Raw genomic sequence first — 23,876 nt, 5'->3', positions numbered from 1 at the left:
TCTGTGAAGTTAAGCGTGCAGTAAAGAGCAGAAGGGAAGTGTGTGTGCCGAGGTGTGAACACCACAGCCATCTGCCATTCAGAGAACTCTCTGGGATGACAGTGAAGGCCAGAGGAATGGGTGATTTTCTTTGTTCTCTCTTACTGTTAAATAATATATAACCTAGTGAACTGTCATAACTACTTTCGGATTCAAGGATTAAGGGAGATAATGGATCAACTTCTTAGGGACTGGTTAAGTCTTGAAATCATCCTGATGATGCCATAGATATATTTTGGATTCTGGACACAGACCAGATGTCAAAATGAGAGAAAGTTCAGGGCACCTGGGTGGCTCAGTGACTTATGTGTCTGACTCTTGATTTTGGCTCAGGCCATGTTCTCATGGTTCGTGAGTTTGAGCCCCAAATGGGTCTGTGTGCTGACAGTGCCTGCTTGGGATTCTCTCTTTCTCTGTCTCTCAAAATAAATTAAGTTAAAAAAAATAAGAGAAAGTGAGAATTCCTTTCAGTGTCTCAAACATTGTCTCAGCCCTTGCTAAACTAGAGACACATATTTTAATGGAAGTGACTTCTTTATTGATGTCTCTAGTCAAGCATAAATACATTAGTTCATTAATTGGCTGATTGATTAATTAATATTTATGTATTTCCATATGCATCTAAGGCATATTAATTTATCTCAGGAAAGTACGTCTGAATACGAGCAACATTTTCTAGTATAATCTGGTTATCTGGTCAGTATTTTCTCTGTCAATCTGTTTACCTATGTAAAACATATTTACAAGTTCTTGGCCACAGAACCTTCTACCTAGAGGCATAGGTTTATAAGGATTTATAAGAACTTACTTTTAAATTTTGCATAAGACACGGATCCATTGTTTCAGCCATGCTTTGACACAGGTGCATCTCAGGATCTTTCTGCTCAGATCTAGCCCCAAAACCTGTAAGAAAGTTATGTAAATATCATATTACACATTACATGGCATGACCTGTTTAAAGGTAGGAATATGACATTTTTTGAGGTTTCTTTATGACTTTCAGAATTATTCTGATAATTTAATGTATCTCCTTGTCAGTTTTACAAATGCTAAACATTTAAACCCTGCTTTCTGACATTCACATAATTAATTTTAGGCCAGTGGGTCACATGCCTTCCTTTTATTCTCTGAGAAACTGGAGTTTACCTCTAGAATGATGCATTGCAAGGAACCTAATAAAATTGATGATAATGCATTCACTGGCAAGTTTCATAAAGTGTGACAGGCACATCTTTATGAACAAAATGAAACTATTGCTGAAAAGCATTTTGTATACTCCCAAAGTTGTGTGGCCTCTGTACATTCATAGGAGGAAAAATAAAGTGTAGCTTTTTAAAGTATTAATTAATATTTCAAGTTTAGGGCCATGAAACACCCCAGAAGCAGCTGATTACTTTTTCTTTTAAGTCCTTTGCCTTTGTTCAGGTAGTCTCACAAATAGTCAATTAACAGAGTACACATTTATTATATGCTAACTGTCTGTCCAGAATAACCTAATTAGAAGACAGTGGGCAGAAAAGTTATGTCAAAACCACATTTGGAGAAATATTAGCAAAATTGTCGGTATTTCCTTGTTAGGTTTTGAAACAATTAGTTATTAAAGTCATTTTCACCTCACCCGGATCTCCTAGTTCTGTTCTAAAATGTCTCAACATTGTGCTTGTTTTAAAAGTCAAATAAACAATATTTATAATAAAAAGACAATAGCTGAGCCAAAGTGCTTTTTTAAAGAAGTTGCTGGCAGGATCCTTCTCACTGAACAGAAGTTTTGTGTTTATATTTGTTAGCAATTGTACCTTCATTCCTTGGTCTGTTATTATTGGTTACCTTTTGTGAAGACTGAAGGGATGTTTTCTCCAAATATTATTCTTATATGATTTATTCTTGTTGGTAGGTTTTAACAACAACATTTATGTGTGCCCTGTACTATGTATTTTACCTAAGGCTCCATAGATGTTATCTCATTTAATTGTTGAAGTAATCCTTTGAGATTTTGAACTTCCAGAGCTTAATGTTAGAAATGAAAAAATTAAGCTGTGGGCAAAGCGATAAAGGCTTATTAAAGTCACACTACTACCAATTTGGTGAAACTAGAATTTGAACTCAGGACGGTAGGAGTCCAGAACCTGTGATCTTAACTAGTCACAAAGGTGTTTTTTTTTTTTAAATATGTACTTTCCTTTAGAGAGTCGTTGAAGTAAAAGCAATGATCTTATCTAACTATTGCTTAACAGATATTCTATGAAGATACTTCATGGCCTTCTATAAAGATAGGGCTAAAATAAGATTCATGGAAATTCCTCTAAATTCCTTGGCCTTGAGCCAACTCAAGTCTCAGAAAGAATGTGAATGGTTCAGTCTGTGCATTATAACTGAGATCCAGAAATAGCTTTGAAACTTAGTAAGAATGAAGGAAGTTCATTCTCTATCAGACAATGGGAAATATTGAGATTCCAATGAGCCATATGGAAATAGAAAGTCATGCAATTTTTTGGGGGTTTATTTTAAGATATAAACATGTTTCCAAAAACACAAAGTATGTTTCTGCTTATTCACTTATCATTATTCGGTGATCTGGCTAAGGCTCTTCACAGAGTCGAAATATCAGGACTTATTTTTCTTGTGAAAAAGGAAAAGGACTCTCCAGTAGAAAAGCCATGCAGGGTCCCGAGTGCAGGGAAATGATACGAAGATGGCCCGATAAAGTCGCTGGGGAAGTACTCAGTATAGAAACCTACTTCTGCAACTCTTGAGCAAGAGACACTGAGGCCAACAAATAAACTCTCGTCCGCATCCTGGCATTATGGGAATTTATTCAGTCCGCTTCCTGGACATCACTTGACTTAAACATAAGCAACAGACATTACCACTTGTGGTTTTCAGACCCTTTCGAGCAGAAAGGGAAGCGGAAGTCAAGCTGTGGTGTTATGATGCTGGTTGACTTTGAAATTACTTCTGAAATAAAACTAGCTTTTGATGAAGACCGAATCTGATGTTAGTGCACAGGAAATGAAGAAACAGCAAGCCCATTGACAAAGAAGTATGATTTAAAGTCAGAACACTTACACTTATGGTTGCAGAGATTAGGAGAGTTAATTGCCTTACAAACTTGATTAAACGCACAGAAGGGAAGAGCCTAGTGTTGAACGAAGAATTTAAGAGACAGCTAAAGCATTTACTGGAAAATTCCTGTGTTCTTTTGTTTGACATGTCGGCAAGGTGGGAGATTGCCATGACTTTAAATCAGAAAAAAGAGCGCAAGGAACAAAGAAAAAGCAAAAATGAAAAAAATATATATACATCAACCTTTGTTCTGAGCATTTCCTCCTCTCTAGAAAATGTCAACTTTTATGTACATATCATTCAAGCTCAAATAAAAAAAATTACCTAAAGCTACGTATCATTCTTTTTTGTTTGTTTTGCTTTGTTTTTTTTTCTTGTTTTTTGTTTTTAATTTACTTTTTTAAATTTACATCCAAGGTAGTTAGCATATGGTGCAACAATGATTTCAGGAGTAGATTCCTTAATGCCTCTTTCCCATTTAGCCCATCCCCCCTCCCACAATGCCTCCAGTAATCCTCTGTTCTCCATATTTTAGAGTCTCTTCTGTTTTGTCCCCCTCCCTGTTTTTATATTATTTTTGCTTCCCTTCCCTTATGTCCATCTGTTTTGTCTCTTAAAGTCCTCATATGAGTGAAGTCATATGATTTTTGTCTTTCTCTGACTAGTTTCGCTTAGCATAATACCCTCCAGTTCCATCCACATAGTTGCAAATGGCAAGATTTCATTCTTTTTGATTGCCGAGTAATACTCCATTGTATATATACACCACATCTTCTTTATCCATTCATCCATCGATGGACATTTGGGCTCTTTCCATGCTTTGGCTATTGTTGATAGTGCCGCTATAAACATGGGGGTGCATGTGTCCCGTTGAAACAGCACACCTGTATCCCTTGGATAAATACCTAGTAGTGCGATTGCTGGGTCATAAGGTAGTCCTCTTTTTAATTTTTTGAGGAACCTCCATACTGTTTTCCAGAGTGACTGCACCAGTTTGCATTCCCACCAGCAGTGCAAAAGAGATCCTCTTTCTCCACATCCTTGCCAACCTCTATTGTTGCCTGAGTTGTTAAGATTAGCCATTCTGACAGGTGTGAGGTGGTATCTCATTGAGGTTTTGATTTGTATTTCCCTGATGAGTGATGTTGAGCATTTTTTCATATGTCAGTTGGCCATCTGGATGTCTTCTTTGGAGAAGTGTCTATTCATGTCTTTTGCCCATTTCTTCATAGGATTATTTGTTTCTTGGGTGTTGAGTTTGGTAAGTTTTTTATAGATTTTGGATACTAACCCTTTATCTGGTACGTCGTTTGCAAATATCTTCTCCCATTCTGTTGGTTGCCTTTTAGTTTTGGTGACTGTTTCCTTCACTGTGCAGAAGCTTTTTTTTTGATGAGGTCCCAGTAGTTCATTTTTGCTTTTGTTTCCCTTGTCTCCAGAGATGTGTTGAGTAAGAAGTTGCTGCAGCCAAGATCAGAGAGGTTTTTGCCTGCTTTCTTCTCGAGGATTTTGATGGTTTCCTGTCTTACATTGAGGCCTTTCATCCATTTTGAGTTTATTTTTGTGTATGGTATAAGAAAATGGTCCAGGTTCATTCTTCTGCATGTCACTGTCCAGTTTTTCCAGCACCAGTTGCTGAAGAGACTGTCTTTATTCCATTGGATATTCTTTCCTGCTTTGTCAAAGATCAGTTGGCCATACGTTAGTGCGTCCATTTCTGTGTTCTCTCTTCTGTTCTATTGATCTGAGTGTCTGTTTTTGTGCCAGTACCATACTGTCTTGATGATTACAGCTTTGTAATACAGCCTGAAGTCCGTAAAGCTACGTATGATTCTAATGAAAATTTGTAATGTGAATGAGTCCTGTTTGGAAGCACTTTATATCATCACAGCTTCCATACATGCTGAAAATCATCTTTCTCTAACAGCTATGGCAAGACAAAGTGTATATATTAATCAAAGCATTCTTTGTTTTTCCATACCGCAGAATGAGAACACAAAATTATATTCTAATATTAAGTTCTGTGTATTGGTCCCTAACCACATTAATGCTGTTATCCAATCTTTATTTAAAGCACACTGTGAGCAAATCCTGTTCTAAAGAGAGAGTAGGCACACCTCTGACATTCAATTTTCAAACATCCAGAGCCATTCAAGAAAACAGTACTTCCATTTAGTACAATATGGCTTTTGCAAACCTGTTTAGAATTTTACATTTGCCTCGTTTTTTTCAACTTTATTTTGGCTTTTCCACCACGCACCATATTCTCTCTGTATGTAACCAGGGAGCTGGGAGTTTGCAGACCTGAGTTATCACATCCTTATCTGGCGCACAACACAATGGCTTCTCTGCGTTTGTAACAGATTAAGTATGCTAAAGAGTAGCTAGTATACAGTAGTCGCTCGATAAAGTTTTGTAGAACTTGGCAAAGATCTGTATGTCAACTTTACACTAAGGATTAAAATGCATTAATTTATGACCTTCTCAGTTCCTTATGGGATTCTTCAGACCACATGGAAGAGAATCACAGCATGATTCCGCCCGAGCATATTTCCTTTGTGTGTCATTTCTCTTCATTCGACAGTTTGAAGAGAAGCAGAAACGAATTCCATATTTTCTTAATTAAGATTTTCCTGAGAAATCAGGACACGCTCCTAGTCCTCTCTCACATAAGGACACTCATAGGGAACTGGTTGCCAGATCCAAAGAATTGGGTAATATTCCCTGTTAGCTATATAGTTGCTGGCCCAGCCTAATTAGTAGTGGTCTGGAAGGTGGTCCTACACAAGAAACATATGTCCACATCCTAATCCCTGGAAACTGTGACGGGGACCCTACTTGTAACAAAGGGTCTTTGTAAATAAGTTTAATGATTCTGAGGTGAAATTATCCTGGATTATCTTCATGGGTCCTAAATCCACTAGCAAATGCCCTTACAAGAGACAGGAGAGAAGGTATGGGACAGAGGAGAAGGTCATGAGAAGATGGAAACATAGACTGGAATTTTTCAGTCACAAGCTCAGGGACACTAGGAGACCCTGGAAGCCGGGAGACGCAAGAGATCCTTCCCTAGAGTCTTGAGAGGGAGCGTGGCCCTGCCAACACCTTGATTTTCTGCTTGTGGTTTTCAGAGCTGTGATAGAATACATTTATCTTCAGTCATCAAGTTAGTGTTCGTTAAAGCAGTTGTAGGAAACTGATACGTTGTTCTGCCTCAGTAGTGATGACTTAACAACAAGCAAGGTTCTATGGAAGCTGTCATTTGCTCGTGCTAATACTTCTTTTTTACTTCCTGCCCACATTCCCATCAAAGGGATTCCCTGTTTCTGGAGATTTTACACCCAACACACACACGCATGCACACACACACACACACACACACACACACACAAAAGCACGACGCATGCACGCATGCTCACAACAGAAGTAAAGTCCCACAGCAGTGGAAGAGGTTGAGAAGGCATCTGTAGTCTAAAATGTGGATGTGACTGCATCATCTCTGATCCATTTGATATGGACCGCTTATGGCAACTTATGGAAGACACCTTGTGCTCTGTTAAATCTGAACGCTCACCTATGAATGAAACATGGATTCTTGGTACCCTAACGTAAGCTGCTTCATGCATTTCTGCTTGGAAAGGAAGTACAGCATCATTAATGCCATACAAAACCACATGATGATAAATAACACTCGAAACTATAAAAGGTGGGAAGGAGAATGTGTTCCCATATTTTCTCTGGTTCATCAGCTACTTTCAAGATGGTTGAGAGGGTTGCTGTGAAGTTTTGTGTGAGCCTGATAAAATATATTTTGGCACCCAGATTATATTCTTAAATTGGATACAATTGGATCTCTTATTTTTCCTTTTAATGCTGTGTGAAGGTTCATCCAGAATCAGCTTGGCTACAGCTGGAAGCAATTAGAATATGCAGGAAGAATTAAAACCCTAGGAAATTGTTTTTATCTCTAATAGATTGCAGCAGAGCCAAATTATGAATTGGTCACAAGAGAAAACGTGTCATGGTGGCTCATAAATTACTGACTGAAACTGCTTTAGTTTGGGAAATAGACCTCATTAGTTTTAGATTTTACCTTGTGATTTTCCCAAGGAGCCAAATATATTATTTCTACTAAAGTGAAGCTCTTGATATGGTTTCGTTCAGTAAAAATATGATATTCTTCTTATTTTATTTTATATGATTTCGGTCGTAACTCAAAACGGAAGATAAAAGGAAAGCAAAGTGTCCCACAGTATGCCTTCTTATCATGGAGTCATGGTTACAGGCACGTTCATAGAAAATGGGAAATCAGTCAGTTGCTTGGCCTGGTGCTCCACTTCTGTCTCCAGGGACCGGATGCCTGTATTTTAGCTCTTTAGGAAAAAGAGCTACTGATACCCAGTCAGCCTATTAGCTTATAAGTTTCTAGAAGACTTTTTTTTCCCAATTAGCAGCTAACAAACCCTTAGGACTTCTCAGAACTTTGATGCTTGTCTAGTACAATTTCTTCATCCAAAAAAAATGAAGAAACGAGAGAGCTGGAGGGCTGAATTAATGTCTTCAACTTCAAGTTCCAACATAGAATCTACCTTATTGAAATCAGTGTTAAGCTATAACTTTGTCATGAGTTAGAGTATAGTAGCCTTTCCCACAGCTGTGAATACAGGTGAATTTTCAAAAGGAAATTCTCTTTGTGAAACATATGTGAGAGCAAAATATTTGAAAGAAGAGCAAAAGTCAACAGGCAAACTAATGCTAAGTTGTAGAAAAATGTCTTGGTAAATCAACAGACCTTTATTTATCTATTTATTTATTTTGCCATCTATTTTCCTGGTACGACATTACTTTCTGAGGCTCTCCAAATCATAAGAGTGTTCCTGTCTTTCAAAAACATAAAACATCAAACCAAACAATACATAGTGATGAACAAACTGTTTTATAAACAGGCAGGTAGAAGATGTTATGACTGAAAAATGAAATATCGGTCATTCCATCCCAGGGAGAATCAGGAAGGCGGTTTAGAGTTTGGAAGCTATGTCTAGTCCAGAAGAATAGGAGTTAGCTAAAGAAAAATAGGAGAACATTCTTGGCAAATATATAAAAAACAAATCCACTGAAGTATGAAACAGTATCAAGTTTGCAGGAAACCACAAATAAGTTTGTATCCACTGGAGTGAAATCAGGGAAGAATGATAGAAGATGCCTCTACAGAGATAGTTGCTAGTAAGCATGGTTCTTGCATGCTATTCTAGGAAGTGTGGTCTTTGGACTATAGGTGATGGATGGCACTGAATGTCTACAGTAAGGTAGTAGCGCTGTCAGTTTTAAATTTTAAATAGTTCATTCTAACAGTAGTAATCAAGATGAAATCAAAGGAAGAGAAGGAGTGTCGCATAAACCTAAACGCTGGGTCCGAAGAAAGGGGCTTAAATCAAGGAGACAAAAAATCAGAAATAAGTCATGTATTAAGTTGCAAACGATTTAGTGGGCATGATAGCAAGAGAGAAAGGGGGAAATCTTGATTCACTGCCTTTTTCTGATGCAAATCCACGTATTTTTATTCAGAAAAAAAAGTTATTCCATAGCATGCTTTTTGTTTTGTTTATTGAAGTATATAGTTGACACGCAGTGTTACATTAGTTGCACGTGTACAACTTAATGATTCAGCACATCTATACGGCATGCTGTGCTCACCACAGGGGTAGCGACCACCGCCCCTCCCCATGCAGCATTGTTACCGTGTCACTGACTGTGTTCCTCATGCTGTGCCTTTTATTCTCGTGGCTTATGCGTTCCCTAAGTGGAAGCACATGTCTCCCAGTGCTCTTCATCCATTTTGTCCATGCTCCAACCCTCCTCCGCCATGTTGTCGCAAGTGGCAAGATGTCATTCATTTTTATGGCTGAGTGATATTTCATTTCGTATGTGTACATAGGTGTGTGTGTGTGTGTGTGTGTGTGTGTGTGTGTGTGTGTTACATCTTCTTTATCTATTGATGGATACTTAAGATGCTCATATCTTGGCTATTGTAAGTAACATTGCAATACACATCGGGGTGCATGTATCCTTTGGAATCAGTGTTTTCATTTTCTTTTGAGAAAATACCTAGTAGTAGAATTATTGGATCATATGGTATTTCTTTTTTTTTTTTTTAACTTTTTGAGGACTCTCTACACTGTTCCACAGTGGCTGCACCAGCTTACATTCCCACCACCAGTGCACACGCTTTCCTTTTTCTGCACATCCTCACCAACACTTGCAACTTCTTGTCCTTTGAGCTATTCTGACAGGTGCAAAGTGATATCTCATTGTGGTTTGGGTTTGTATTTCCCTACTGATGAGTGATGTGGAGCATTTTTTCTTGTGTCTCTTGGCCATCTGGATGTCTTCCTTGGAAAAATGTCTATTCAGTTTCTCTGTCCATCTTAATCAGATTATTTGGGGGTTTTGGTGTTCTGTGGTGTGAGTTCTTTATGTATTTTGGATGCTTAGCTCTTTACCTGATGCATCATTTGTGAATATTTTCTCCCATTCAGTGGGCTGTCTTTTCATCTTGTTGATGGCGTCATTCACTCTATAAATCTTTTTATTTTGATGAAGTCCCAATAGTTCATTTTTGCTGTTGTTTCTCTTGCCTCAGGAGGCATTTCAAGAAGCATGTTGCTGACGGAGACCTTCAAGAGATAGTGCCTGTTTTTCTTCAGGGAGTTTTACGATTTCAGGTCTCAGAGTTAGTTCTTCAATCCATTTACGGTTTATTTTTGTGTGTGGTGTAAGAAAGTGGCCCAGTTTCATCCTTCTGTATGTCACTGTCCAGTTTTTCCAACACCATTTGTTGAAGAGACTGTCTTTTCCTCCACTGAATATCCTTGCCTCCTTTGTTATACGTTAATTGACCCTGTAAGTGTGGGTTTATTTCTGGGCTCTTTATTTTCTTCCACTGGCCTATGTGTCTGTTTCTGTGCCAGTACCTTACTGTTCCGAGTACTGCAGCTTTGTAGTATATCTTGAAATCTGGGATTGTGATACCTCCAGCCTTGTTCTTTCTCAAGACAAGATTGCTTTGGCTATTTGGGTTTCTTTGTGGTTCCACAGAGATTTTAGTATTACTGGTTCTACTTTTGTGAGAATGCTATTGCCATCTTTTTTTTTTCTACCTTAAATGCTCAGTGCTGCCTTCAGCCGAGCTCTAGTACTCATGAGAGGGTATGTGCACGACACAGGAGATGGTGAGCTCATTATTAGACATACTGGATTTGAGCCGTTCATGTGATATCCATATTGAGATGCTTGGCAAGACTGAAGTGTCTATCACATGGTGGAGGGACGTACATCCAAAGGTTAGGAATTCAGTCAGGGATGGAGATTCAGACTTGGTGGCCACCAGCATGCAAGTAGCAGTAAAAATAATTAGAGAAATGGGATGACTCAAGAGGTAGAACGAGATGAGGACTGAATACAGTCAGAATTCCGGTGAATGCCAAAGGCTGGTGGGAAGACAGAGAAACCAGGATATAGGCAGGAGGCAGAGAAAAACACTGAGAATAAGAAAGCGTTGGAGATGGGGCGCCTGGGTGGCGCAGTCGGTTAAGCGTCCAACTTCAGCCAGGTCACGATCTCGCGGTCTGTGAGTTCGAGCCCCGCGTCAGGCTCTGGGCTGATGGCTCAGAGCCTGGAACCTGTTTCCGATTCTGTGTCTCCCTCTCTCTCTGCCCCTCCCCCGTTCATGCTCTGTCTCTCTCTGTCCCAAAAATAAATAAACGTTGAAAAAAAAATTAAAAAAAAAATTAAAATAAAATAAAAAAAAAGAAAGCGTTGGAGAATGAGAGGTGTTTAAAGAGAGAAAAGGGTCACAAAAATCGATGGAGGCACATTTCTGGAAAGTGGCGTGTGTCAGCAAGGCAGCGTCACCATGTAGAACCCACTGGATCTGACAAAAGAAGGTTCTTGTTCTTGTTGACTCCTGAAGAGAACGTTCATTGCAATAAAACATACAGAAAACATATTGTTGGAAAATAAGTGAGGAGTTTTCATTTACAAATGAAGGACCACGCATTTCTGGGCCTGCTGGAAACCCAAATGAAAAAGGCATTAAGTAATTTTTTTTAATTTTTTTTAATGTTTATTTATTTTGAGACAGAGACAGACAGAGCATGAACAGGAGAGGGTCAGAGAGAGAAGGAGGCACAGAATCCGAAACAGGCTCCAGGCTCTGAGCTGTCAGCACAGAGCCCGACGCGGGGCTCGAACTCACGGGTGTGAGATCGTGACCTGAGCCGAAGTTGGACGCTTAACCGACTGAGCCACCCAGGCGCCCCAAGGAATTTTTTTTCAATGTAAGACCATGAAGGCAAAGGAAAAGCGAGATGATACAGTACACTACAGTGTTGACTTCCGAGTATGGAGACCACATACAGGAATAGTAACCGACTGTATGTGAACAAGCCAGAACATGACAGCCTAAAGGATGCCAGTAAAAAAAAAAAAAAAAAAAAAAAAAATGCTCATTTGTGCTGAAGAACCGTGCAACGTTTCAAGAATTGGAGGTGCCAGTAACCTCTGAGTGTGCAAGTAACACTGAATACGTGGGGGTGCTGAAAGCGAAACTTTGGTTCAAAGTTTGTCTTCACTAGTAGGTGGCTGCCCAGGTGTTTTCCCTCAGCCCCAGCAAACAGGCAGCTGTCCTACCCTGAGCTCTGCAGTAGAAAATGGGTGATTCTCTGGAGGTGTTATGTCCCGGAGACTCTGATTGGAGACACTTGGAACAACTGATGTCAAAGATGAGGCACCCGTGGGAGCCCCCGGGTAAGGCGATTGCTGGTGCACTGAGTGCTGACAGTCCTGCCTTAACACTGCCGGCCTCCCACAACCTTGGCCCCTCTGCTCTTACTCTGTGGGCAAGTGTTTGGGGGGGTTACTTTCTGGGGAAACCGCCCTGAAGAAGTCTAGAAAACCACTGATGTTATTTAAAAGAATTTGTATACCACCCCAAATAAACAGATGTGAGGCTCATGATTCAAGAAGCCACTTAGATAGATAGGTGGGTGGGTGGGTAGATGGGGGGATGGATGGATGGATGGATGGATGGATGGATGGATGAATAGATAGGCTTCGCATCACAATTTTAAGGCCTACTTCTTAATTTGAACTTTAATTTGATTGGCTTTCTCTGTACTAATGTGGATACAATGGATAGAGCTCACGTAGCCATCTTAATCTACTTTGGGGAAGCCACATGCCAATACAAGTTAGAGGAATGTAGTCATGGACTTCTTTTATGGGAAAGAAAAGCTTCTGTCTTGGTTAAGCCCATGTCATTTTTTTTTTATTTGTTGCTACTCATAAAGAAGCCTCATTCTGATATATATTTCCCCCAAATAATCTCACAAAACTAATATTTTTAATACTTAGTTCAAATAAGATTAAATGTAGTCAGATTCTCTAGTGCTGTTTAATATGTTATTTTCAGTCTCACGGAGATAGTCATTTTCCAATATAAAAGAAACTGTTAACAAAGCTGCAGCATTCATTGAGAACATAGACCAGTCTTTTGTGCAGATGAACTGTTTTTTCCACTTATAAACAATATGTAGCATAAAGATGTAGACATCAATCAATGATTTCCAACTAGGTTTTTTCCCCCCCAAAAAACAACTCATATTCTGTTTGTGTGTGTGTACACACATGTATTTGTGTAAAGTGACCCCTAATCACAGCATAAAATGAAGAAGAAAAGAGTCACATTTTTTTTATATGTAAGACTAATCATCCATTTTTTTGTTTGTTTTTTAAGAAATCACCAATATCATACATGGGACAGCTACATTAATGATTGAACCTGGCTCCCAGTTGTGCAAATCACGTAACAAATAAACATCAGACGAAAGGACTCATAATGGTGTGTGGACTAAGTAAGAGGAGCCCGATCGCACAGCGGTTTAGACATGGGGATCTTATGTCAAGTAGTCTGGCTTCAAGTCTCAGCAATGCCAATTAGCTCTGACTTACTCCTGTCTTAACCTCTGTAAGCCCATTTTCAAATGTGTGAAATGGGGATAATACTAGTAATCACCACGAGCTTGGTTGTCTGGATTACAAGAGGTGATTCGTGTAACTAGGTTAGCACAGCGCCTGGAATAGGACGGACAGCTAATCTCTGTTGTGGTGGTGGTGGTATGCCCGGCAGACGTTTGCGTGGACGCTTCGTGGTCTGGATTAGAAAGATCGGCAGTGGGGGCTAATACTTTCAGAAGTATGTAGCTAAAGCCCGTGAACGTTAGTGTCTGAGCTGCTGAGCCTCACAAAATCCCAGAAACTTATGTGACATGTTCCTAACAGAGTCTGTCATCTTCTCAAGGGTGAATTGCAAGAAGAAACAGCCTCTTAAGGGCCAGTGGATATAGGCAGGGGAGGGGCAGTAAAAATACAACGTGAAGACTACTGTTTGGAGCCGCTTTCCTCTCAAGGATGAGGGAGGGCGGCCTGGGGCCGTGACTCAGTCTCAGGTGCGTTGCCCAATGGAGGAGCTCAAGGAGGGCCTTCGTCAGGGTTTCTGAGAGAGGCTGAAGAGCTCAGCTTGAATCAGTCTGTCAACGAACACCTTCGTAGCACTGGCCTCTGCACGATTCGGATGCAGTTTGGGGAACAGATCTGCACGGCCATGGTTCCAGGACATGAATAGCAAGGCACCGGTCAGCTGTGCATGAGCAGTGCAGGGCACCACCAGCCACTGTCCACTGCTGTGGATGGCCTTCCTCTTCTTCCCTTTCTGCTTTATACTTTTTTTTTTAATTTTTAATGTCTGTTTTTTAGTGTTTATTTATTTTTGAGAGAGAGAGAGATAAGGACAGAACACAAGTGGGGAAGGGGCAGACAGAGCAGGAGACACAGCATCCGAAGCAGGCTCCAGGTTCAGAGCCATCAGCACAGAGCCCGATGCAGGGCTCGAACTCACGAACCACGAAATCATGACCTGATCTAAAGTCGGATGCTCAAGCCACTGAGCCACCCAGGTGCCTCTCCTGCTTTATAAATGTAAGCACAGCATCATTTACCACTGAAAACACATGGTAAATGCATTAGGGGAATATCTCAAAATGAACAAAGGATTAGTCTTAACATGAGCGTTGTGAGTGACCCTTATGAATTTGCTAATCATTTTCCCTTCTGTAGATATTAGCAATGTCTTTTATGTACATTTGCATTGACATATGCTTACACGGAACTCATTTGTGTTGTCTGCATTTATAAACAATTACCTCCTGACAGACCACCTAAATAATTGAGCAGTCTCACTCCAGAGAATGCAAAGCAACCTATTTACACATGCTCTCACATGCCACCGACATACACCTGAGAAAGAAAAACAGACCAGCTCAAAATTGTGACTCAGGAATCTAATTGTCAGTCTATTTCTGCTGCTGTAAATTGAGATTTGTCTGGGCACCTTGCCATATTTTTATTCAGTCTTCTGTCTCTGTATTCAGTTCTGGTTTTCCACTTCTTCCATACGATGATCTTGATTTGGTTATAACTCTGAACACACTTGCATATGTTTCATTGTTTCAGGAAATAATATGCTGTTTTCCTCTGGGGAGTGCTTATAAGAAGCAATAATTTAAATAGTGGTTTGTTCTAATAATAACTGGGCACCAGGAATGCTGACCATGCTGACCAAAAACTTAGAGAAAACAAAAGCACTTCAATATTTTCTTTTGATAGAATCATGAAGAAGGCCTCCCTGATTATTTATGTAATAGATATTTGTTAAGAATTCAATAAATCGTTAGGCTCTGGAGATTCTGCTGTGAGCAAGATAGTGTTTATAATCTTATGCCAGGGTCCAAGGGTTCCTGATGAAGAGTATATTCGACAAAAATGTTTCGTTTCCCCCTGAAGGACAGCATACAGTTGTGTCCGATCCTGCTGTGGTACAAAGTGACTGAAAGCACATGGGGGAGGCATTAAGCCGAGTAAGACGTCAGAGATGTTTTTGTGGAGGAGGAGATGGCTGAGATGTGTTCCAAAGCTGACTAAGAAATGCAGAACGGAAGAGGAGGTGGACGGCCCCAGGAGAGGGCCAGAGCTGAGGTGGGGCACGATCCCCACCACGGCTGCTACAAGAAGGTGAGGGCCATGCTGCAGAGGGGATGTGTGGGCGAAAGAAGGTTGGTCAACTCCTTCTTAAGTGGACCCACCTGGGTGGCACCCATGGCCACAGTCAAACTGAGAATCTCATTCCAACGTCCACATGGGCCTGTATTCTTGTGTAAGTATCAACATCAGAATCTTTCCCTGCTGGAAGACCTATAAAGGAAGGTAGTCAGTCAAACTTAGAAGCTTGTTTGGGGAGGGCCATCTTGGATGGCTCAGTCGGTTAAGCATCTGACTTCAGCTCGGGTCATGATCTCACGGTTCATGAGATCAAGCCCTGCATCATGTTCTGTGCTGACAGCTCGGAGCTTGGAGCCTGCTTTGGATTCTGTGTCTCCCTCTCTCTCTGCTCCTCCCCCACTCACGCTCTCTCTCTCTCTGTCAAAAATAAATAAAGCTTAAAAAAATTAAAAAAAAAAGAGAAGCTTGTTTGGGGATAAGCGAGAATCAGAGTCAAGAGTTGTAGAATGGATTCACATATTGGGGGTATGATCGTAATATGACTTGATCCATTACTCTTACAATGCGTAATCCGTTACTTGATCCATTACTCTTACAATGCCAGTGCGGGGCGGGGGGGGGGGGGGGCAGCGGTGATCACATTTCATAAGCTAATGCTTTTTTGTTTGTTTGTTTGTTTGTTTGTTTGTTTTCCCCTTGTGAGTTTTTGGAAGGGCTTGAGTATTTTACTATCCATTTTTACTCATAAATGGCAGTGCACAAAGTATTTTGTATACCGTCTCCCACCATACAGTATTATAGGCAGTATGTGGCTGGGCTAAGATTTGATGTTTTCAAGAGCTGTGTCACTTGTGTGCTTCAGTGATCAACACATTTTCGTCATCAGCCGCACATCCTTTATTTCAATAAAGGTAGAATTTGACTTGAGTTTGAACCTGATTCTGTGTGGGGCCTTCTATAAAGGACTTTAGCTCTTTGAACCCCAAATTCCTGTCCAGCAAAAAGACAGAGAAATTTATCGATCAGTGGATCTGCCTGTCTAGCTATCTATCCATACACACACACACACACACACACACACACACACACACGTTACGTGTTTTCATTTTTAGTATGTACTAGAGTACAAATCTTAATAACAAGTATCTGTTATATTATGCAATAATAAATAAGTTCAATTACAAATAACTCATTGAAGTTCTTTAAACCCCTTCTGTCCCCTTTCAAGTTATTTTGCATCTATCCTCTTTGATCCACTAAGTCTTGCTTTCTATCTTTCAAAGGTGATATCATCCGCTGTTTTCTGAGTCTTTGGGGAAGGCTTCATTGAAAACCCTGGTAGGATGGCATGCTGACAATAGGGGAGTAAACACTATATGGTCCAATACACGCACCTGTCCAGAGTGCCCAAGGGCAAGACAATTTTCTCCCCAGGGAAAAAGGCGGGTGGTGTGTTACTGACTTCTCCTAGAGGATAAAGAGGACTTCTAATTTATTTGAGTACATCTTGTTTTAAAGGGTCTTAAAATTCCCTGTAAATATGGCCACAGCGATTCTCAAATCTGCAAAATAAGCTAGTCATTGCCCTCTGGAAAATCCGCCATATTTGCAGATGACTCCTATTATAGCCATTAAGGGGAGTTCAGGATGGGGCAGCACTTGCCAGAAATGGGGCTCAGTTCAGCAAACAAAGGAGTAAGAGAAAATCTGGAAGCGGGCCATCCCCCTGTGAGCCTCGGTAGCCATTTGCAAGCCAGTTCCTCATGGTTATATCCCTATAATCAAGCAATATGTGAGATACCATATCTTTGTTAGAGCACGAGGACCAGTGGTCTCTCCCCAAGCTTAAATAGAAAGCATTTTATGTCATCTTTAGATTGTTTAAGTATTTTATTGAAAAGGAAGTGACTTTCATCTTCAAGTTTATTGCTATAGCACCCACTTTATGGTAGTTACCTTCAGGGAAAACAGTGGAGGGCAGAAAAAGTGACTTGCATCTTCTATATCATCCTATATGATTTGAGAGGTATTTTTTTTTCCAAAGTGTGTCCGTACGATGTTTTGATATCCTTGTTAGTTTTCTGAAGTTATTACATTTATTCACTTTTTAGTCATCTGAAAATGAGCCCAGAGATTTGGGAGATGAATTTCTAAGAAAAAACATTAAGTTGTTTGAAGTCTGCGAATGAACCCGGCAGTGAGGAATTCACCTGTAAAGGAAGGCCTCTCTGTATGCCTCTGCCTTTGGCCATATACCTAATAGGAAAGATCTGTCCTTCCCATTTATGCGCCCATCTTCCACAAAAGTGGACAAGTTAATTCTATTTATGAGTGCTTGCCCCTGAAGAAGAAAATGTTCTCTTGTATTTATTTTGTGACAGAGTAAAAACATTTTAAGAAGAATATAATTTACTGTGATTTGTCTGAGACATGTGCAATGCTAAATACACATCAACTGGAGGGAAGCCTGAGGGGTCGTGTGGATATCAAGCCTCCATTGGACCTCATCACTACTGGCATTAAATACAGTTTTATCATCATGATAAATTTATGTTCCCATGGGTGTATATCACCCCTTTCCTCATTTCTTTGCTCTCTACACACTGCTTAAGAAAAGTTTGACTCATTCTTATTTTGCATTTTTCTTGAAAGATTTCACCTGATGCATTCAGGTAGGCAATTTTAGTTAAACATGAAGGTTCTTCTCTCACTTTTCCTTTTCATCAATTGCCATGTTATTTCTTTTTTTTAATGTTTATTTATTTTGAGAGAGAGAAAAAAAAAGAGATAGAGATAATGGGCAGGGGAAGGGCAGAGAGAGAGAGAATCCCAAGCAGGCTGTGTACTGTAGGCTTGGAGCCCAATGGAGGGATCACTCTGAGGACCGTGAGATCACGACCTGAGCCAAAATCAAGAGTTGGTTGCTTAACCAACTGAGCCACCCAGGAACCCCGCCATGTTATTTCTTGATTAGCGTATAAAGTCACTTCACAAACCTTGAACTCTTTAAATTAGCAGGACCTTAATGGTTGTCTTGCCAAATGACCACATTGTTTACACCTGATGAGAACCTAAGGTCCCAGGGATTTAAGTTGCCCCAGGTCACATGGCTGGTCCTTAGATTGAATTATTATTAATAACTAGAGTTTAGAAACAAGGATTTCTGTCTCCAGTTCAGTAATTGCACTCTTTAGGTTCTGTTCCTCTCCCTGAGCAAGCCCAGCAGTGCAAGAGTTTTGTGAAGGTCATGTGCTCAATTCATTGCAAGTTTTTTTAATCTATAATTTAATGGCTGTGTGACCATTAAGTCAGTTAAGAGTCCATCCATTTATTAGAACCTAAACAACTAGAAGAAAACTCTCACCCTAGAAAAGGGTGCCACCCACGTTTTTTCCCATCAATGAGTATATTTCAGTCCACGAATGCACTCTCACGTATAAATTCCTCACTGTGACAATGACTGCTGAGCTCTGGATGTGTGAGCTGCTTCAGGGCAGAGACCGTGTCTCCCAGCTTCAGGTCAGACCTGTGCTTTCCCTCAGCACATCTTGGAGTGCATGAATCACCTAACAACAGAAGCTGGTGCTAGGGACTGCTACAGTTGGACCATAAAGTGGAGTATTTGCTGCAAAAGAGACTGTAAAGGCCAATTCTTCCTTTTAATGCCCCCCAACATCTTGAGTTAGCCAAGATCACCGCAGAGCTAAGACTTAGAAAAAAAGGTCAGCTGTGGTTGTTCTGTGACCAATGCATTTGTTTAAACCCTGACCTTGCTTTGGTCTCTTTCAGAGACGCTACTTGCTGACGTGCTATCGGATAATCTCCCTCCCTTAGAGTCAATCGTGTTCTTCCTACACCTCATCTCAGAAGGACAAACACCTCACTAGCTGCTGTGGGCTTTTCAGGTGCCGTGGCTGCTGCTGTGGTTTTATTTGAACTTTGTCTTCAGTGAACCTTGAAAGCAGTTCTTTGATGTGCCCTCCTTGCCTTTCTGAGGTTGACACAAGGAAAAGTTCTATTCTTTGACTCTAGATCATTCTGAACTTTACCCACTCTTCCAATCTGCTCTATCCCAACTAAAATCAATGCCATGAGAGTCCCAACTATGACCAAAGGAAGTCTTCTAACCCATGTTCTGTATTAAACCAATCTGTTCTCCTTGTGTGCCCACATTCTGAAACTGTTCATTTCATGAAAGCAAAATCTCATATATGAAGAGGAAAAACCAATCTGTATTTGCTTCAACTACATACACAAGTGACAACTCACAACAGGACTATCACTAACTGCAAAAAAACCCCAAAAGCCTTCAGTTCTTAGTATTGTGAATAACACAAACCACTTTTATACCCTTTATGAATGATTCCAGGATGCTGAGGGCAATTATAAGTGTCAATACAGAACAAATGTGGAAAAATGAGGCGCCTTTCCCTTTAAAAGAACTGTACAGAACAGTCTTCTTCAACTACACAAACTCTGTGTCCAGTTTCTTTTTTTTTTTAATTTTTTTTAAGTTTATTTATTTTTCACAGAGAGAGAGAGAGAGAGAGAGAGAGAGAGAGAGAGAGAGAGCATGAACGGGGGAGGGTCAGAGAGAGGGAGACACAGAATCCGAAGCAGGCTCCAGGCTCTGGCCCTCAGCACAGAGCCCGACATGGGGCTCGAACTCACAGACTGCGAGATCATGACCTGAGCCAAAGTTGGACGCTCAACCAACTGAGCCACCCAGGTGCCCCATGTGTCCAGTTTCTAAGTGGGCTTTAGTATATTTGGGGTCTCCTTTTCCTTACTGAAGAATTTTCTAAGTTCTCAATGTTAAAACAAAAGGCAAAATTTTGCATAAACTGGGGTTTTGAAGCTATGTCAAAGTAGCAAACACAAGAATTTCAATTAAGTATAGCACAGTAGAAGTTTTTGTTACTCAGGCTACGGTCACCATGGGGGCAAGAGACTGCCTAAGGGTTCTGTCCTCTGTGCAGTGTCTCAACAGGCCATCAGGCTTTGCACCTACTACCTCCAGTGTAACACACACTTCCATCATTACCATGTCAGAAGAAGAGATGGTTGAAGGGTTGCATACCAGCCCTTGAATGCTTCAGGCCACAATGACCACCATAATGACCATGCCATTTCCACTCACAGCCCCCATGGTCCAATTCATCACGTCTCTGTCTACCGGCAAGGGGACTAGGAATTGTAATGATTTCACGGTGAGAACTGACTGTAGATTAGCATGATAGATCCTGATTACATCATAAAGTAGTGATTGAAAATGGCTAAGTGGAAATCACGAATCCATAGATTAGCATTTTGTTCTAGCCTGACACTGTGTTCTAAAACCTATATAACCAGTGGTATCTGCCCACAATTTCTGGCATACCTTCAGGTTGCTTGTAAACTTCTTCTTTAAATGGAAGATTATCATTATAAATTTCTACACAGAGTATGGTGGGGATTGGGTAAGATAATGACCAACGAATAAGGGTATAAATGCAAATGCTGAGAAGTATTAGTTATAATTGGTATTCCTGATTTCAGTGGCAAGTAATTTAATCTCTCTACATCATAGTTTTAAAAATATTTGGTATGTTATTTGTCTCACATTCTAAGTCTTAGGAGTTTATAATGAAGTTCACCAGTCTCTTGAATGTTCATTGACAGCACACCTTTATTACATCTGAAAAATATATTTAATAGTTTAGAATTCAGTGTTCGGTCCATTGTTTAATATTATTTTTCAAGCTGAGAAGCAAAGCTAGTAAAATTTTGCCACCACAGAGAACCGTTTTGTGCAGAATTGGTGAGAGAGCAAAATATATGTTTTTAATATAGCCCTTATCTGAGACTTATCTATTGTATAGCATCGGGTGTGTTGTGCTTTTGATGATTGCATTAGCAATACCTTGGGAAAATAGGACCATGCATCAAAAATGTCCCTGACTTCCTTTCCAGAGTGCCTATTTAGATATGTCTAGATGAGAGACTGAACACAGTATACCAGTTACTTAAAGAACTTATATAAACTTATTATAAATTTGGGAATGCTACTAAATTAATGCAATAAGCTAAAATACCAATGGTGTTTTTATAAAATAAAAATGATAAAATGGTAAAACAAAAAATCTTAATAATGCCTGGGTTTCACATCGCTTTATTGGGGTTTCTTGCCTAGTAACTGGGAAAACAAATTCTTCTAGATTTAGTTTGAGTATAATATTTTTGCAGTAAAATGTATAGGATATACCTGCCACACACATTTTTAATAAAATGTATGATGTTTTTTTTAAAGAAATTCCTATTCCCTAAACCATATATATATTTTTTCTGGTATACTGTTTATGTGAGATAAGTTTTTCTAGCAGTAACATAAGCCTGTATTGCAAAAGTCATGAGGGTGAATTTTGCTTTGGGTCTGTTTCTGTTTCCAATTCCACTATAATACTAAAAAATGTACAGGTAAGTCATAGTCATTTTTCTAATGTTCACAGGATGTTTTTCTGTTTTTATACATGGAACATGCATGTCCCGACCACTGTTCAAACGTGCTACCTCTTTAGCCCAGGTTCAATAATGAGAAAGAAATACACTTTTTAAAATTATAATCTTTTAAACATAACATTAAAAAAAAGCATTATAAATAATGTTAATAATCAGACTAAGCCTAAAAGGATGGTATTATCTTGGTAGTACTTAGGACATTGTCTTCATATTTGCCAATGCACAAACATGAGTTTATAAACAGCGCCACCAGACCCCAACTTTACAAGAGACTGATGCATAAATCAGAATGTTGTTTGTTCATTTTACAGTTATGTTGGGTTGATCTAGTGGATATTTCTAGTATTCCTTTGTGACAACATGGGTGATAGGCAAGGTTTAGGGTTTTCCCTTGGTATTTCTTATTTAAACGAGAAAGCAAAATGAATCAGCCACAAGATATTTTAAATGTAGCTGCTATGGAAATTCAAAGTCAGACAGTAGTTTATATAGAGCAACTGGATATATGGAATTAGAGCAACTATTTGAAGGAGGTATGTCTAATTGATCTATTTCTTTTTAACAAGTTGAAATAGAGAGAGTATTAATGCCCATGATGGAAAAAAATAAATACTGATAAGCAAAGAAGTCACTTGTTTTTTCATCTGTAGATAACCACAGATGCTATTTTGATAATAAATTGTGCACACATACACACGCACACATATGCATAGAACATATGTACATATATATCCGTGTACTTTCTCTCTCTCTTGTTTTATTTGTTAAGTTTATTTATTTATTTTGAGAGACAGAGAGCAGGGGAGGGGCAGAGAGAGAGAGCGAAAGAGAGAGAATCCCAAGCAGGCTCCTCACTGTCAGTGCAGAGCCCAACACGGGTTTCGAAATCATAAACTGTGAGATCATGACCGGAGCTGAACTCAGGAGTCGGACCCTTAGTCGACTGAGCCACCCAGGGCCCCCATATCTCTGGTTTTAAAAATCAAAGAATTATATCATACACATTTATATCTAAATTGCTTTTTACTCTATCCTATTGTCCACAGAAATAATGGACATCTGTGTTGTATGGGTCTCATTCTGCTGGTGGTGATACCACTGGTTCTAAACGCCTGAGGTACTTGCCAGAGCTCACACTACTTGTGATGAGCCGCCACAGGTATTTCCCCCACCAGACCCACTGTTGAGGCTGGACCTGCCCTTGCGGTACTTATGACTGTAGGATGCACCTCAATCACAAGCATCAGGTCATGTTGGAAAATACAGACTTATTACTCACGTGTCTTGGAGGGTCCACCATGCCCAAGGGTCACACAACAAGGCTGCTGCAGGTGGTGGCAGAAAGAGAGACTGCACACCTGGGGCTTTGCCCTTTAGTGGGGTCTGGAGTGGGATGTTTAGGATCCCCAGGGTTTGCTCTTTATTGGCTAATTAAAAACATAAGAATAGGCTTTAGGGTGCAGGAGAGGAAAACCAGGGTTACCCCAGTGGTCAGTTATCTAGGCTCCCTTACAGTTTCTACAGGGGGAACTTGGGAACTTATCGGGTGGGAGTGGCCTGATTTCTCATCTAGTTTTGCTGGTACCCATGTCCTATAGGAGGCAGTGTGTTTTTTCCAGATGGTTGTCTTTTATTTTAATGTATTATTTAGTTTTTGAGCGAGAATGTGCATAAGCAGGGGAGGGGCAGAGAGAGGGGGACAGAAGATCCAAAGTGGGGGCTCTGTGCTGACAGGCTGACAGCAGCAAGCCCGAGGTGGGACTCGAACTCATGAACCTTGAGATCATGCCCTGAACCAAAGTCCAATGCTCAGCTGAGCCCCCCCCCTCCCAGGTGCTCCCACGTGGATGTCTTTGAAATGGATGTCTCAACAATGAAAAGCTGAATGTCAGGTGCTTGCATGGCATCTATAACAAATTTTACTAAGTGCAGTCCCTGATGTGGATGAAGCACAGTATAATTTAAAATGTTCTATGATGGAATGTTAACCATATTTACTGTGTTTTTACAATTATAAACAACTCTTCATTGAACACATTAATACGTAAGTCCTTTCCTTCTTGTATGATTATTTCCTTAGGATACATTTCTGGAAGGAGCTATCTGTCTAAAAGTCCGTTCTTATTTAAGATTCTAGAAGTATTGACCAAGAATTCTCTGGT

The 23,876-nt window shown here is 40.0% G+C and overlaps 1 long non-coding RNA gene across 1 annotated transcript in view; it reads left to right on the top strand.

The window, feature by feature from the left end:
• The window catches only part of LOC113596945 (uncharacterized), a 580,975-nt gene that overhangs the window by 505,944 nt on the left and 51,155 nt on the right, over nt 1–23,876 (top strand). The gene's annotated exons all lie outside the window — the stretch shown is intronic.

The sequence above is a fragment of the Acinonyx jubatus genome, chromosome D1 (genome assembly GCF_027475565.1).
Source record: "Acinonyx jubatus isolate Ajub_Pintada_27869175 chromosome D1, VMU_Ajub_asm_v1.0, whole genome shotgun sequence".
NCBI lineage: Eukaryota > Metazoa > Chordata > Mammalia > Carnivora > Felidae > Acinonyx > Acinonyx jubatus.
Note: the sequence above shows the minus strand (reverse complement) of the source record. Positions and strands in the feature narration are given on the sequence as shown.